The sequence below is a fragment of the Silene latifolia genome, chromosome 4, assembly GCF_048544455.1.
Source record: "Silene latifolia isolate original U9 population chromosome 4, ASM4854445v1, whole genome shotgun sequence".
Lineage (NCBI taxonomy): Eukaryota > Viridiplantae > Streptophyta > Magnoliopsida > Caryophyllales > Caryophyllaceae > Silene > Silene latifolia.
The window spans coordinates 70,384,365-70,398,397 of NC_133529.1; the positions used below are offsets into that span (position 1 = coordinate 70,384,365).

Sequence of the window (14,033 nt, forward strand, 5' to 3'; positions counted from 1 at the left end):
TTACAACTAAAATGTCAAACAAATTAACCATCTAAAATGTCAAACAAACCATTAATCCTCTAACTATTACATCAAGTCCTCAAGTCTTCTTCTTGCTTTTTCCTCGAATGCGACTCCAAAACCCTTTCTTAGGCTCCGGGGTACCTTGTTCATTGACGGGTGACATTGAAGACATGGAAGGCATTGAAGACATGGCCGACATTGAAGACATGAAAGGCATGGAAGACAAAGAGTGTCTAGCCGGCATGGATGACTTAGAGCGTCTAGCCCTCCTAGTGTATTGAACCAATGGTGCATCGTCATCCACATTCATTGAGTCGAGGGACTCTTGAACCATTGGTGAACTTTCTTCCCTTGGTTCTACGGTTGGTCGAAGGAGATGGGAATAGCCTACATGTTCAAGCGATTGAGAGGAGTAGTCCCGTAGGGTGACCGGATCCTTAAAAGATGTTGCTCGTAATTTGGGGGACCGGATCCTTTTTCCCATTTATGTGTCTTATCTTGTGTTTTGTTAGGTCTTCATTTGACATATACGCATTAATCATCGAGATTATTTTAGTGAAACTCGTAAGGTGACGTGTCAAAAAATAGTAGTGGGACATAACAAGGAGACACGTAAATAAAACAGGAATCCGCTTTCATAATTTGGGTTTGAAGTCCATCAGCATCAGAATCATCTCACTTTGTGGGCTGTTGCTCTCTTTACACAAAAAGAAAATATCGAGCCCACCTGAAAAGGGGCAGAAAGGGGATGTTATTGACTAAACTCATTGAATGATGCTAGCCTGAATCTTTGTTAAATGGTTATTTACATTTTTACATTTCACCAAAAAAAAAAAAAAAAAAAAAAAAATATTGGAATGTCTTCGACCTTATCAAATAAACTGAGGGAATGAACTACAACGGAACGAAGCATATCATCTATATATCTCGACTCGATACAAGTGATTATGCAAATAATACATTCGAAAACCAACGTGATGAAACACGAATAGACAGATCTCACATTACATACTCTCTTACAAGATACCGTCATTCAGTACTTTAAATGAAATCACTCCATTTTACCACAAATTCCTCAACGGGAAGATGCAGCACAAATGAGAGAAACTATATGTCTATATCCCTTGAGAATGGGAAGCTAGATTTTTTTTTTCCGGTACAAAAAGTTAATTATAATTCGGCACCTAAAAATAAGGGTCACAAATAAAATACACAGCCCACGTCTTTCAATCAGCATTTAGATATTTGAAAGGAGGAAATAGCAGGAAAATAATAGAGTAGTAATTTCCAAGGGGCAGCAACAGAGTAACTCACTGGCGTCGACAGCGAAGCAAGAGCCAAACTTTAATTATTGGAGGAATATGTCTTACTGTCTTTCTTCATGTCTCTTTCTTTCTGGTTTAAATACTCTAACAAACCTTCCATTTCATCGTAGGACCGACTAATTATGTGCAGTTTGTTCGTAGAATCCAATGTTTTGCCGGGTTGGAACTCTGAAATGATTCTGCATTATTTAAAACGTTAAAAATATTACTTCAGACTTTTCTCTTTTAACAATGATTAAAAAACAGAGTAAAATTATGGAGAGAGCGGCAAAAGCTTGTCTGACAACAAATTTATACGGAGTATAATGCAAGATATTTCACGTGTAAGATTTTTTACTATATTTTTTACCTAGATTTGTACGACAGCGTAACAAAGGTAAGAAAAGTGGTCTTTGTGTTCATTTAGTAACACGATTTTGTATGTAACGGATGGGAGAATAGTAGAGTAAGCTAACAGGTCACTTGGGTCAGGCTGGTCTTTAGTCGCACAATTTCTACTCCATGTGTAACATGTTACTTCCGGCAGCAATATTTAAAGGCAAGAAAAGAAGAGTCTAAGTGAACCATGAAGGAGGGTCATGGAAGAACCAAACATGCATATCTTTGCACTTGGAATCAAACAAACCAGTAACAAATTCACTAATGCCACGGTGTAGAAATGAGAGGGGGAGTCTACATTACTTTACTTTCAATTTGTGGACATACGTTTGTTCGACACGACACTCAAGGATATGTGTACTGTGTATGGGATCCTTACCAAGACACTTGACAATTCGAACATTCTCCTAATGGATGCAAAAAGAGTTTTGCATGACAAAAGTAGAGAAAGAGTATGGTATATTAAGCATAAAAAGAAAGAATGTAGCTCAGACACCAATAAAAGCAAGGGCGTATCAGAGATATCATGTAGCATCTACAACATAAAATGGGCAAACCTCCATTTCTTCTACAGTAGTTTGAGTCGGTGTTCAAAAGGGAGTACCCTGTTCATATTGACCACTGGGCTCCAACGATATGGATTGCTTTCCCTGATTCCTTCCGACAGCTGAGAAGACGAAGAACAAATAAGATTCATAGGAACCAGTGAAAAAAATTACCATTACAACAAAGATGCAAGGGCATATCACAGGCACGTTTCCATATACTATAGGGTGAACAAGATCCCCGCCCCCACACGAACAACACGCGCCATTGTATTGGGGAATGAATAAAGGATGTGAAGGCTGGAGAGCGCCGCTAGTATATAGGAGATATGGATTAGTCCAACTGACCTACCTTTGAAAAATACCACTCAGTAACTTTTATGCTGCTTATTAAAATTCTCTCCAAATATATTTTTCTCAATATCAATCATTACACATATACTCAATCAAGCCTTGTACTCATATTAGACAAGCACAAGCTACTTACAATTCAGCGCTACAAAAACTCTCTTCTTAACCACGTGTGTGAAACTTCACTAAGTATACATCATATATGATTGCAGCAAATGTCTGATCGGCATACCATATCCGGCATTCTATAGCAATGGTATTGCTCCACAAACCTCCAAGATACTACTACGGCCATGTTCTTTTGGACTGAAATTGTCTGAACTGAACTGAACTGAACTTAATGGAGTTGAACTGAACTGAACTGAAATAATAATAAAAAAATTATATTAATAATAATAATAATAATAAATATTATACTAAAAATAATACCAATAATAATAATAATAAATATTACTATAATATTATTCATTAAAAATAATAATATATTAATATAATCTAATAATAATAATCTAATAAGATATATAAAAAATAAAATATTAATATAATAATAAATATAGTAGTAATAATAATAATATATTAGTAATATAAATGATAACATTAGTAATAATAATAACTAAAAAATAAATAATAATATAATAATAATAATAGGTCTAATATAATAACTTATTAACATAATAATATTAAAAATAATAATAATAATAAATATGTAATTAATAATATTAATAATAATGAGTATACTAATAAAATAATAAATATAAAATAATAAAACAACAACAACAACAACAACAACAACAACAACAACAACAACAACAATAATAATAATAATTGAACTGAAATTAAGTCCAAAAGAACAGGGCCTACCTATTAGAAACCTACACTACTGCACTTTTTAATACGACAAAAGGAGGCAGAAACATGGGTAAGACAGTCCTTACAAGGCGACCTCTTAATGTCGCAAGTTATAAATTCATCCCAAAACATCAAAAGCTCACCCCATCTTACACAGATCACAACCACCATAACAATTGATCTAGCAACTAGATATTTTATAACTGGGTTTACTGACCTCTGTACGCGACAACAAATGAGTTTCAACTTCCCTGGCAGCACCGCAGCAAATAATTACTTCACTTCCCTACTAGCTTCCAGTTCGTAATTGCCACAGTTTTTGCAGTGAGTGGATGGATTAAAAGTGGTCCACTGGTCCTGAGACTTGGTAAATGATGACAACAAGAGCCTTTTCAAAATACTACAGATGGTAGAGACTAGGGAGCTTGAAAAGAACACACAATTGTAACCAGTTCGTTGGATATTCTACACCCCATTTACTCAGTTTTCTCTCTAGCTTATCCGACCGAACAGGATGTCTAATGAATATCAAACAATTCAACAAAGATAATACAAAATGGCTACACATCAATCAAGGGTCCAAGTCCAACCTACGCGTTCAAAATTGAGCATTCACCATCTCTAGTGAATCAAAAAAATTGACACTACATAGAGAAGGCAATCAACAATAGCAAGAATAGATGTACGACAAACTAAATATGGAGAGCATCAAAAACAATTGGGATACCATATCTCACTTTCATTTTCTTGGTCCATACTTCGTATGTGATAACACACTACAACAACTATAAACACAACCATTTAGGGTGTGTTTGGATAACAAAAGTGGAGAGAAAAGGAGGGGAGGGAGAAGGAGGGAAGAGAAAGGGATGGAAGGGAAGGGGAGGGAGAATGGAGGAGGTCATTTTCCCTCCAAATCTTGCCTTTGTTGGAGAGGAAATAATTTGGCTTGGAGGGGGGAAGTGGAGGGATTCATTTTCCCTCCCCTCAAAATCCCTCCACCTCCATTTTGCTAACCAAACAAAGGATTTATCATCCCTTCCTTTCCCTCCCCTCTCTTTCCCTCCAAATCCTCCTATCCAAACAGACACTTAGTGAGATATGTTGAGCACTAAACTCCTGTAAAACTAGAATCTTGTGAACGTGAAACCCCAAGGCTAAAATTGACTACCTAAATATCAACATCAAAATGTAAGGAGCACAAGTATAAAACCTGGTCAATGACTCTTGAATGGGCTTCCTCGGCCATCTTAGGGGCAATTCGTCCATATTGAGCAAGCATATAATGAATCAGAACGCACTACGAGTCTACGACAACAACAGGATCTTTAACATAAGCCAGTGCACAACAAATAAAAATTGCTACAGATTCCACAATATCCAATTAATATATTAGCTGCCAGCAGTCATCTCCATCTCCATCCATGACAGCGCTTTCTCCATGTTATCAGCTTCACAATACGCTTTCAAGATCGTGTTAAACACCAGCTCATTGGCAACCCAATTCTCTACTAGCTTACTCACAACTCAGAAACATCTCAGCTGTATCCACATTCTCTCCAGTGCACAAACCATTCAATAAAACTGCACCCATTGAAATTATACCCCTTTGCCTCGAATATCCATCAATTAAAATACTATAAGTACGCATCAGGAACAAAACCAAGTACTCTACACAACCCATTAAGCAACAAATTAAAGGTAACATGACTCGGCAAAACACTTGCCACGTTCATCCTCTCCCTCAGCCTAAACCATACATAGCCTGGCTCGGCATAACTTCCTAATCGACATTTCATCGAACAGGCGGTGGGCATCCTAAACTCTCCTCTGTTTACATAACCCACTAATCAAAATAGTATATACAAACAAAATAACACCAACCCTTTTGCCCATCACTCACAACAAACGTAAACCCTTGTCCAAATCCCCCAATTCACTGCACATTGCACAGCATTCACATAACTATACTTATCAAGCCAAATTCCGGAACCGAACCTGAACCCGAAATCTCCTAAAACAATGTAACAGCTATATCAAACAATCAAGCAACTTATTAAAAGTTTCCAAATTAAGAAATGTTTACTAAATTCTGATCAACTTCAGCATTGTAATGGCTTCATCAGCAATAGAAACTAGAAAGGTAGGATTGGAATTGGAGGATTCATGGCAAAGTTGAGATGAAGAAGAGAAAACGGGTTTTTGACAAAATGATGAGTTTAATGGCTGACTCGAATCGGGATTATTGGAGTAGAACTCGGGAGTTTTTGCAAAAGTTCTTGTTGGTGTTCAAAGGCGAGATTAAGGGTTTACGAAGTGAATGTATGATGAGTGATGATTGATGAATGAGAGAAAGAGTTTTTTTTTTAAAGTAAGGAAACTAGTTGATTTATCAACCTATACCATCCCTAAGGATGAGAAAGATAAATGAAATTTAAAAGAATGTTTGAAATTTCATTTACCACAAGAATCCATAAAATAAAAGGGCACAAAGAAGGAGGCTCTCCTCGAAAAAGTACAACACTTTAAAACTCTAAAGAAAAAAAATCATACTAATGACCAAAAAAAACTTGAAGAAACTCGTACAAAATTATACACAAATAATACAAAGAGATCCCAATAACTTCAAATTTATTTAGAAATCCAGAAGGATTAGCTACTTTAGTGCACACATTCATTACAAAGTAAGAATTATAATCTAAAGAAATCAACAAAAATTCCGTCAGATTCTAAGGATAACTCTTGAAGTATTGTTGTTAGATCCTTAATTTAAACCTTCTTTAACGAAGATATGACTGAAATAAGCTCTCCTAGGTTAGAATGGAGAGCAAATTAAAGTCGAGTCATTTAAGAAGGAGAGAATCAAGGAAGATGACTAAAATTTTTCCATTAAAATACTTAAAAAGAGACTAGAGATCTAACTTCAGGAAGGAGCTGACTATGAAGGATAGTAACTGGGGAAGGAGAAACGAAAAGAGCTGGGGAAGAAGACAGGAAAAAAGAATTCCAGATCTCTTATTTTTCTTGGAGATATTGAGAGAAAATTCTCTCTCATCTTTCTCAAGATAGATAGAGTTGCTATGATGAAAGGCAAATAAGATTACCATGGAAAATTTTGGACAGAAATAGTGAAATGCCTGGACTTGTTATGTTGAGATTCCAGGAACTTTTTTTGGGAGGTTTTCTACGTGCTACTCCTGTATTTTTTCGAATTCTACGTGGTATTCTTACGTTTTTGAAAATATTAATGTTACCCCTAAACTTAATAAAATGTTCTCAAATACCCAATGATATGAGTACGGAAGCGATAATAAACAACAGACATTACTGGGGTAAAAGTCGAACTCGGGACCTTGATTCACGAAGGGACGAGATCGTTCTCGATGGGATATTTGACTAAAAGTCCGCCAATACTTTGAGTCAATGGGATATTTGGGTCGAAGATACGCCGAGACCTTGATCCAATGGGTGTTTAAAATAAAGACGCCGATCGTAATTTTAAATGAGATTTGAAAATACCGTTCAAACCTTGGTTGGTGATCAAATCATGATCGAGTTTCTTTGAACTTTTATTTATTATTTGTCTTAATCTCCCTAATAACTAATACAAAGCATTCTATTTATAGTAACTAATTACATATCTAACTAGAAATAAGACAACTAATTTAACCACCTCCTATATCTGTCAACTACTAAACTTCTAATGGCATAAAAACGGCCTTATTTTATTATATCCTAGTAACTGTAGATAACTAATCAAAGAGTTCTAATTGAGCTAGTCTTGCGCATCCAAAATCGTATCATCTATGATATGAGTACGAAAGCGATAATAAACAACAGATGTTGCTGGGGTAAGAGTCGAACTCGGGACCTTGATTCACGAAGAGACGAGATCGTTCTCGATGGGATATTTGACTAAAAGTCCGCCAAGACTTTGAGTCAATGGGATATTTGGATCGAAGATACGCCGAGACCTTGATCCAATGGGTGTTTAAAATAAAGACGCCGATCTTAATTTTAAACGAGATTTGAAAATACCGTTCAAACCTTGGTTGGTGATCAAATCATGATCGAGTTTCTTTGAACTTTTATTTATAACTTGTCTTAATCTTCCTAATAACTAATACAAAGCATTCTGTTTATAGTACCTAATTACGTATCTAACTAGAATTAAGACAACTAATTTAACCACTTCCTATATCTGTCAACTACTAAACTTCTAATGGCATAACAACTGCCTTATTTTATTATATCCTAGTAACTGTAGATAACTAATCAAAGAGTCCTAATTGAGCTAGTCTTGCGCATCCAAAATCGTATCATCCTCTCCCTCTTCGAAAGGAATTGTCCTCAATTCTTGAAGTGCTTCAAGTCCACCTGGATCAAATACAAATCTCACAAGCCTAAATGCAAAATTGACTATCAGCAACAATGATGAATTTGTACACATTGTCGAATCATCTTTTAATTCATCATCTTCGATGCAAACTTCAGGCTCATTCATCTTGTTTAATTTCAAACCTTTCTTGTGCCATATAAGTTCGTGCCTTCCACCTCAAGACCCTCCTTGTAATACCCAACCTTTGTGGGACCCGTACTTAGACCTTGGGATGCGTGAGAAGACCTTTAGACCGATAAGAGAGCATTCAGAGGGGAAGGATAGCCTCACACTAGACCTGGACTAGATCGAGTGATGTTGTAGCGGATCGAGTGGGTCCACTCGGTCGAGTTAAGGGTACACTCGACCGAGTGGACTCGGCACTCGGTCGAGTGACGCTGTTTTCAGAAACACGGAATTAAACCCCTTTCTTCCCTAACCCTAAAATCATTTCCACCTTCCTCCTTATCTCTCCAAACTTTTCCCCTTCTCTCTAAACCCTCACAAACACCTTCTAATTGGGATTTAAGCTTGGATTAGAAGATTCACCACCTTCCTCTACATCTCCTTCACCTAGTAAGTAAAGATCTACCCTTTTCTAGTCTTTTAAACCCTAACTTTTGGGGGAATTCATTATGGGTAATTAATTAGTGATTAATATGTGTATTTGGGGTAATTAATGGGTAATAATAAAGGGCTTTGTAGTGTATATTAGTATAGGATGTATTGTGATAGTTATCATGTGATTTGTATAGGATGAGATGATTCCTTGAAACGGTTTCGGCCGGATTCGAGTGGCTTGAGGAGATTGCTAAAAGGTAGGTTAATCCTACTCGGTTTCAATAATGTGATGTTGTTTATGTTGATATTACATAATTAGGGCATTTGCATTATAACATGTTTAGTGGTAATCATATCATTAAGAGGATGATTATGATATGTTGGTTGTGGCTCATGTATTGGTCATTATCATATTTGTTGGCGGATTTGTTGATGTTGTTGTTGTTTTGGAGACGTAAGACGGTTGGAAAACCGTCTTACGCTTAAGTCGCCTCTTGGAGCTTCCCACTCCAAGAGGGATGTGCACATTAATGACTTGAGTTATGGAGGGACTCGTGTGGTTGAGACACGGCGTCTGGCAAGGGATCCGGTTGACTTCCGGACCCGGTACGTCTAGGCGTGTCCCGCTACCTGTTTGTGATTATCGGTATGTCTGGGCGTGTCCCGGTACCAGTGTGATTGTCGGTATGCCTGGACGTGTCCCGGTATCAGTGTGATTGTCGGTATGCCTGATGCAGGAGCAGTGTGTAAAACGAAGTATTGGAAAGAATTCTGTCGAAATGAAGATTATTGAACACTTGACAGGACTGTACAGAATGCTCAAGTATTATTCAGGCAAGTTCACGTGTTTACTTGGCATCCAAGGTAGTGATGTCGAGACTTATTACCAAAAGGAGTCATATCCTAGTTTAATTATATTTAGGTAATAAGTGTTTTGTGTTCAAATAGGATTATCTTATTTTCCTAAGTCAAGTTGGTGTAATACTTTCCTAATTTATTTAGGAATTTAGTTTCCTAATTTTAGATAGAGTAGTTGTTATTTCCTAATTAGTTTAGGAAAGTTTATTATTTTTAGGGAGTTTAAGGTTGGTCTATTTAGTATAAATAAGGGTCATTGTATTCAGTCTTATTAAAAATTCAAGTTTAGAAATTGATACAAGTTTTCTTGTTGCTTATTGCTTGCGAGCTTTGAGAGTCTTATTTCTTTCTTGCGAGGGAGAGATTAGAGTGTGGTTGATCCTTGCGAGGTGAGAGTCACAAAAACCAGTCGTGAGTTACAATCAAATTCCTTGCGAGGGAGGAGGGAGTGATCACGTCATATCTTTTAAATTTCGTTCAAAAACATATAAAAATCAAATAAACAGTTTAATATTCCGCTGCGTATTTTACTACACAATTCGAACAGTCCAACGTACTGTTCAAACCCATAAAATCGACCAGATTTTACATCACATCCTTTATTTGTTTATTGAAACTGACATTTGTTGTGTCTGTGTAATTGTCACCTGTTTCTTTTGGGGTGGCCTGTGTTGATCCATATGATATCCTTTGGTTATATGAGGAGCAGGTTAGGTATAAGTTATTTTGGATAGTACGCGGGAGACGAGACGAGCTTGATGAGTCACGAGACGAGTGTAGTTAGTTAGATGAGCATAGCCATGAGTTGTATTTTATTCATTAGTTTATGGTTTGTAATCACTAAACTTGTCATTTATAATAAATGTTTCTTTACTGTATCTCCGATTCACCGTCTCGGGAAACCCGACTTGAGTACGATAGGAGATCGGTTTTGGATGAGTGTGCGCTGTTACACCCCGTATTTTTAATAGCATATTTACATAATTAATCCCGATATTATAATTTTAGAAGAGAAACTTGAAATTTCATTCAATACCCTTTTTAGCCTTCGAAACAATCATTATAAGTTGCGACTTTCATTCGCGCGTAACTTTAATCCGTCTTCGTATTTTGACCCCTAATTGCTCATCCGGACTCCGATTAAGGCGAAACAAAAGCCTAAATTTATTATTTTTCCGAGCCCGATACAATGGTAATATTTTCATTTGCCATTAGCAAATTTAAAATCTCGGACCTGCTCGGTTTGTGCAAAGAGTCTTCATAAAATCATAGTGTTTATAAATTTCTTCCATGGTGACCTTGCAAACAAATAAAGATTTGTTTTTACCTCCCCTATTTAAGAAGGGCAGCAACTTGTGACTCTTTCTCCTACCCCAAGACATCCATTCTTATGAGGAGTCTAATCTTCCATCAGTTTTTGTTTTCTTCATTCTTGTGCATGGACTAGTCCTTTCATTCTTACACAAAACATGACTATTGTCCTTTATGATGAATTTCAGTTACATGCAAATGATCCATGAACTTGAACACATGGAGTGAGTAGATTGACATCTTATTTAAAGCACCTAAGTTCACTTATTTATTCTACACCTTGCTTCGCTTGCTCAAAGCTCCTTACGATATTTGCATACTCACATCTTTCATCTTCCACAAAGCCTAAGTTAAAACTTGTATACTTTTCATTCTCTTTCTTTTCCTAACTCTTATTTGATTATAATTACTAGATTAATTAAGTAGATAATTTATTACCAACTTGTTTGTTATTTTGTTCTTGGCATGGATTCAAAAATTAGAGGAGGAAGAGGAGGAGCTTGTTGACCTAAGCTTCTTTGATTACATTCAAGACCTGGATAACCTTTAAGGTAACCTAACCTAACCCTCTGCTTCGTAATTGTAGAATACTAGTAATCTAGTTAGGAGGCAAATAGAGATATCCTGGTAGGATAGGTCTTTCTAACTAGTGTCATATATGTATTTTAGTGTAACACAATATTGCCTATTACATGCATGTACTTGTACGCCTTGAATAAATCACTTAAATAAATTATTATGTGAAAAATTGAAAATGTGCCGAATTTAATACCTTAAATTATTTGGTGAAGTTACTTTATAAAAATAAAACTTTATTCAAGTGTAATACAACAAGGAGAATATACAAATACTATTTTAACAAAAATAATTATATTAAAATATTCATTTTTAAACTAAAACTACCTTGCTTAGTTATTTTAATTATTATTTTAAGAGTTTAAGTAAATTTTATTCTAAAAACCGTTTTAGAAACAACCTTTAAGGATCTTAACAAGTGTAAACGTGATTCTTAATAATTTTGATGAAATTATTAAATTTTGGGCTCAAATGCCTTTGAAGGTTTTGTTTTAAGGTACTAGTCTTCACCACTAAATTTTGCGTAAATCAATATGATAATATAAGGACCTTATTTGAATACTAAATACAAACTTAAGGACTTGTCTCTAGTCATGCCTTGACTAATTAAAATATTAGTTAAGCTGTGAGTTGACTATGACGACCTTGGTTAACCATCGACTAATTAATTAGTCAAAAGTTACTAAGTCAAAGTAAATTTATACTTGGAAATAATTTATCTAGCAATTTTAATCCTTGAATAACGAATTAGAAATAATGAATACCTTTCTAATATATTACTTGAATAAGATGTTCCAAATCTCAAATACGAACACTACTCGGTTAAGATTAATACCCATGAAATTCTCATGGAGTAAAAGTGCTTTCCACAACTTGGACTAGGGTCTGCGGGAGTCTGTAAGTCTGGGTATCATTCCACCGCTATGTTATTCTAGCTGTCGAACATGCCACTTAATTGGGACCTCTGAATCGGTATGCTAATTTCGGTTATCTTGGGTATGCCCCTTGAATGGGACCTCTGAGCTAAGTACCGTTGTTTTGTCGATATGTTGGGATGGTCCACATATCTATGAGACATATGTGAGTCATTCGTGCTACATGTTGGGCGCTACCTTGGTAAGGTTTAGGGATCGACGTGACGGAAGAATGCTTAGAGAGCTTATGCTATACAAGTACGGACATCACATCCCGAAGCTGCGTGTGAAGGGATTGTCGTTAGGATAGTAGTCGACCAGCTGCCACTAAGGAGCTGCGTGTTCCAAGAAGTTATGGAGTGGGTATATGCGCATATATTGACAGGAGCTTGATCAGCTTTACTACCTTTCAGATATCTTGGCAATTATTATTTCCGGTTGCAATCGTGTGCAGACTTTGACAGTTGCGATTGTCTTGGTGCCTCGAAGTGTACGGGACATGTCACTTAACTGGGACCTTTGAGTCCATTCATTAGCCGCTTGTTCTTCCCTACGATTCTGGTTGCTAAACATAGTCAATTTAGGTTTCCGATCCTATTGAGCACTAGGGGTGAGATGTAAACCTCCTAGTATCGATATGATCGACGAGATTGATGCTCCCACTCGTACTTAAGGTGAGATGCAAGCCGTGAGTATGCGTGTGACATTAGTAGTCACGTCTCGTGCTTTATTGTGAAGAAAATAAATACTTTAAAGAAGAAATGACTACAAATTTTTACCCGCATAACGTCTACTTGGATTTACCATATGCTGATTGATATAATATGTCGTTGAACAATATCGTTATATTCACATGTTTATTATGACACATGCTAATATGAACCAATGTGTTACTTCCTGTACATATCACATTTGTACACGTCGATGTTATAATGTGACTGGAGTTGTATGTTTGACCGCCTAATTGCATTACTAATATTCTCCATGATGGAGGCCGTTGATAGAGGACGGTTAGGTTACTCCCACTAAGTGGGGCAGTTTTATTTTAATGATATTTCAGGTAACATGGATCTTGAAGACTTGGACTTAGAAGGGGATTGTCGAGAGAATAAAACATCTAATTTTCATCTTTCATGAGTTTATATAACAAACTTTTATTCAAGTCGGACCTTGCTTTAGTTTGTAATTCGGATATCAGACCTTGTATTATGATCTAAACATCCAGTTTTATGAAGCAACTCATTATGAGTTGACGGTTTTAAATTTTACTGATTTTTATGACTTAACTTTCTTTCCGCTTTCGTTAATTAAGTCATTAGAGAAACTGGGTTGTTACAGATGGTATCAGAGCGACCTTGAGACCGTGGATAGTAATTGTGAGATACATTATTATTTCACCTATGGAGGAAGCATCCGGGACTCATGATTTTAGGGTCAAATAAAATGTAATAACTAGAACTCTTAGATCACTAAAATGAGAGAATCACTAGCTAACGTTTACGACGAATAATAAACAAGGGTATATGATTGGGAGGGTAGAACTACCTGATAGATCCTAACCGTTATAGGGATCAATGTTTGTGCTACCTTCTGCATGCTATGTGTTAATTACTTGCTAGAATTGTCTTATTAACTATCTAACTTAGTATGTATACTCGCTATCCTTAGCAACTTAGAATGAACCCCCAACCTAGGAATAACGCCGTATTAGGACATGACTTGAATTTCATCCAGATGGTGAGATCAAGTAAGAGACCCATGGAAATGACCGAGGAAGAAGTTGCAGAAGTAGAAAGGAAGAAGAGATTCAAAAAGTGGCTTAGGGATCACCCTAACAAGATAAGAAGGATTAAATCGGCATACCAAAATCGGACTACTGACTGGAAGATGAGGCCAATAAATTTCACTTCACCCGCCGGGAGAGGAACCCCAAGCTAGAAGCTGCTACAAAGAAAAAGGATAATTCCCGAGCAAACTTCTATGG

The 14,033-nt window shown here is 36.3% G+C and overlaps 1 long non-coding RNA gene across 2 annotated transcripts; it reads right to left on the reverse strand.

Moving 5' to 3' along the window:
• Positions 1 to 898: 898 nt before the first annotated feature.
• Positions 899 to 5,795, reverse strand: LOC141653571 (uncharacterized). 2 transcript variants are annotated; one of them, XR_012547457.1, is made up of 4 exons: positions 4,665 to 5,795; positions 3,669 to 3,808; positions 2,264 to 2,373; positions 899 to 1,507 (listed from the first exon to the last, which is right to left on the reverse strand). It is a non-coding gene; the product is annotated as an uncharacterized LOC141653571 (long non-coding RNA). The 2 variants fall into 2 exon arrangements; XR_012547456.1 differs by having other exon boundaries at positions 3,669 to 3,814.
• Between the last annotated feature and the right edge of the window lie 8,238 nt (positions 5,796 to 14,033).